This window comes from Schistocerca gregaria, chromosome 2 (assembly GCF_023897955.1).
Source record: "Schistocerca gregaria isolate iqSchGreg1 chromosome 2, iqSchGreg1.2, whole genome shotgun sequence".
Taxonomy (NCBI): domain Eukaryota; kingdom Metazoa; phylum Arthropoda; class Insecta; order Orthoptera; family Acrididae; genus Schistocerca; species Schistocerca gregaria.
In genome coordinates, this window is record NC_064921.1 from 517434842 (window position 1) to 517439224 (window position 4383).

The 4383-nt window shown below is 41.8% G+C and overlaps 1 non-coding gene across 1 annotated transcript; it reads right to left on the reverse strand.

Moving 5' to 3' along the window:
* Nucleotides 1–477: 477 nt before the first annotated feature.
* Nucleotides 478–549, reverse strand: Trnaq-cug (transfer RNA glutamine (anticodon CUG)). The gene has a single exon. It is a non-coding gene; the product is annotated as a tRNA-Gln (tRNA).
* Nucleotides 550–4383: the final 3834 nt, after the last annotated feature.

Here is a 4383-nt window from a genome sequence, read left to right on the forward strand (position 1 = left end):
CTGCAGCAAATCTGACGTATCCGGAATCTTTGGACGGGTAGAGGACTGACCACTATTACTTTTAATTCCATTTGCCTTAACTTGATTTCAGTATTCAGAGATTAACGTTGAAAGTGTTTTCAACGATGATTCCGAGTCTCTGTGTCTTCAAAAGCTGTTAGTTGTGACTTTTCATGTATTTGTTGTGTTACATATCTTCTTTACCTTACGCTTTTCTCTCATCTCTTCAGTAATGGTTATTACCACACTATAAAAGTAGTATTAATTTGCTCGGTTCCTGAATCTTGTGTGTTGTGTAACTATATGTAAAAAATTATGACTAAATTGTTGACGTTAACGGTACCTAGGCGAGATAATCTTCCACTTCGCGCAGTTGGTGAGACGTTCAGAGTGTTATGAACTATTTCTTTACAGCAAGTAATTCTGTTACAAAGTATGATGAGAGCTACGAGACGATAGCAATTAGAAAAAATTTACAGGTCCCACCGAGATTTGAACTCGGATCGCTGGATTCAGAGTCCAGAGTGCTAACCATTACACCATGGGACCTCGGATGCTGTAGGGGATGATAACCAAGAGTCTGATCAAGGCGATGGAAGAGACGTTACGACGAACATCGCTCATTTATAGGCGGTGTTTGTTAACAACACGTGTTCCGCATGTGGTGGGGTGGGCGAAACGCCAACAGGCCGGTCGATGGCCCGAACTTCGTCTCGCGCAGCGCCTTCCGCTTCTCCGCTCGGGAGATTCGTTCCACACTGAACGGCAGTGCGTCACCGTTTCGTCATTCCGCTGTTGATTAAATGTCATCTGCCACTATAGATCGGAACATCGGGCTAAAGCACGGATGTAAGACGACCGCTATAAACAAACACCATGAGCCATTATCTGCCGACAGCTGTGCGGTCATTAAAAGAAGTTTCTTAACATATCTAGTCTCTGAAATGTGTCAATAACTCACGTTACCACTGATGAGATGCCTCCAAGGATTTATGAGGACATATACCCAGAGGGATCAAAACTTCCCGTTACATTATTTTGACCCTACAGTTCCTTAACTGCAGATGGAGAAGAAAAATCTCTTCAGACATTCCTGACAATAATTTATCTCACAATTCATTCAGACGGATTCATAAGAGGAAAAATGGCAGTATTTTTGTAGATAATGACGGTTCGTCAATGCTTGTTCGTCTTTTTCAGACAGTTACGTTGGATCCTAATTTTAACTGATTCCCTTACCCTCCTTACTTTTCTCCTCCTTCTCCTCTTCTCAACCCCCCCCCCCCCCCCCCCAATTCTGTAGCTCTTCTTCTTCTTCTTATTATTATTATTCCTTCTTTCCCGTTTCTCTCTCTCTATCTCTCTCTCTCTCTCTTTCACTCACACACACACACACACACACACACACACACACACACACACTACAGTTGGTCTCTTACATAACCGCAAACAACTCTCTCAAACAGAAAGATGCGTTTATATAGGCTACGTATTACGGTACATAAAGCAAAAGCAAGCAGCTTTCCGCCCTAGTCAGTACATTACAGATCTCTCATCTGTGCATAGCTATAGTTGCCTCCGTCGAATTGAACTTGCTTACTGTAGTGAAGCTCTGATATTGTATGTATGCGATGAGTTGGGCCTTCTTTTCCTCAAGTTGTACCATAAAGCTTTCCCAATTGCATTAGGTATCGGTTGTTTTCCTGTCCTACCGTTATGCAATCCTGATGAGTGACCCGAATCCAGTGATCCCGTCTCCTTCGCCTGTGATCCGACCTCCCTCGTTATATTTTTATTCTTACAACCGGTTTCCACTCAATTACTAATAACTCTGAAGTAAGTCAAGTGGTTTCTGCTGAGGGCAGTCTGCACCATGCAATGTACATCGTCTACTGGAACAAGAACTGGGCTATTCAGAGAATCTGCTTACAGATTCCGGGCTCTTTCGACTTTGATATCGTTTTTACCATTATTCAACATCTCCATGCCATTTCCTCATCTTCTGAACACGCTTACTTTCGACCAATGGAAGCCGCTTATTCTTAAAAGCCTCGGACGCTATTTAAATTTCTAACCTACCTTGCATTTATATGTTTCGCTGGTTAATCAGTAAATAATATATGAGTACGTCTTCGCCCCACTGAAGTAAGGGAAAAAGGAAAACCTTATTTTTGTATAGAATCCTCTTACTTCACTTTCAGTTCCTCTTATTATAAGGACTTTTATGAACAAAAACTTAAACAAATTAGTTGTTAGAAGAATGTCGAATTACATCTTACAGATCTAATCATGTAAATACACAGTGATGAATAATATTATCGGACAGAACGAGTCACGCAAATATTAGCAAATAAAAGTAAAAGTAAAATAAACAAGGCAGGTTAATGATGAATCCCGTCTACATGTTGTTATTTCTTTGGACAACGAAACATTCAGGTTACAAGAAAAAGGAGACAATGCAAACTAGAGTTATGTTTCTTCATCACGAAGTAATTTGTGTTGCAGCCAGAGTCACAATACGATAGCGATAAAACCAATACCAATGGCATTTGGTATTTCGGAAAGTAAGCTTACAAAAACAGACTTGCATTTCTTGGAAACCAAAACCAGGTTTTATTAGCATTCAATGAATTTGGTGGATACACAGCAAAGAATCTTGAGGACTGCACCTTTCCTTCCTCTTCTCTCCGAGCTAAATTGCCACACGTTCTCACATTAAACGATCGTTGAGCACTGTTTTGCACCAAAATTCAGTGACATAATTTTATACTATTTATTTATTAGCCGTGACAATACACTGATAAGCCAAAACATTACGACCACTGCCGACCGCGACGCGGGATGACGCCTAGTGGCGATGCGGGCACAGGTCGCGGTGACAAAAGTTGAAGCTTCTCAGTTTGAGTCTACTGAAATAACTGACTAGGTAAAACTACTTTGTGTGAGTCTTAAATTGCTGAATGAAACTGAACCAACTCTCTCGTTGCTTAATTTTATCATTTCATCACTGGCCTACAGAATTTTCCCTGACAAAGACAACTCAAACTTAACCTATTCATTTATTACCCTCAATATACAAGCGCAACGCAATATGACGGCACTAAAATGACTACATAACTTCAAATAATTAACACAAAAGAATGGCTCTGAGTTGGAAGTAATGCTAACAATAACCCATACTTTTTCATAAGTCTCTTAGCGGGAACTACAGCACTGATAACACTACAGCACTGACAACACTACAGCACTGACAACACTACAGCACTGACAACACTACAGCACTGACAACACTACAGCACTGACAACACTACAGCACTGACAACACTACAGCACTGACAGCAAGCACCAACTACCGCCAGCTAAATAAAAAGGATTCTAACTACTATAGGCTCTACTTGCTAGGAGACATATGGCTAGCAAAATAAAGATTTTTGTTGAAGAGCAAACAATGTATTTAGCAGATTTTACCTTATTCATGTGACATCCAGTTCCAAAAATTATATAGTCGTCAATAATTCCACTACCCAAACATTACCAACTACATCCATCATCATTTTACAATGCACGTCCTACCAACACTGGATCTCCATGAAGGACACATGTCCAAGTCGTCCACTCGGCAACTGCTAATGCTAGTCCACCCAACCACAAAGTCTCTTACCGAGGGCGCAGAGCGCTGTCAGCGATATTAATTACAGTCTGTAGTGCTGCCAACATACAAACATATAAACAGGCTGGTAGAGCATTTGCTCACGAAAGGCAAAGGTCTCGAGTTCGAGTCTCGGTCCGGCACACAGTTTTAATCTGCCAGGAAGTTTCATATAAACAGGCTACTTACAAAGTATGTAAGCGTAGCAAACACGGACGAGGATCGCCATAGCGAAGATATGGGCTGCAAACGGGGAGGTTATTATCACGCAGAGCATGTGAACGAGTAACTCGAAAACGGGAAATCTGGTCGAATGTCCACGTGCTACTGTCGTGAGCATCCACAGAAAGAGCTAGAACGACAGTTAAATTACCACTAGGCAGTAAATGGTATGACGTCCACGACTCTTCACGGAATGCGGCATTTGGAGGCATGTCTGCTCTGTAAAGTAGGATGGATGGTGATCTGTGGCATCTCTGACGAAAGAGCACACTGCTGGTGCACGCACAAATGTTTCGCAGCTCACAATTCATCATACGTTACTGAAGATAGAGCTCTGCAGCAGATCACGTTTACGTGTTCATATGTTGACCCAATGACATCGTCAATTACGACTGCAGTGGGCACGTGAGCATCATGACTGGTTTGAGGAGTATTGTAGTGGACACACTTTGATGTCTCGGCTACTAAATTCGCCTGATGTAACTCCTACGGAACCCATCGCGGTCGCTATT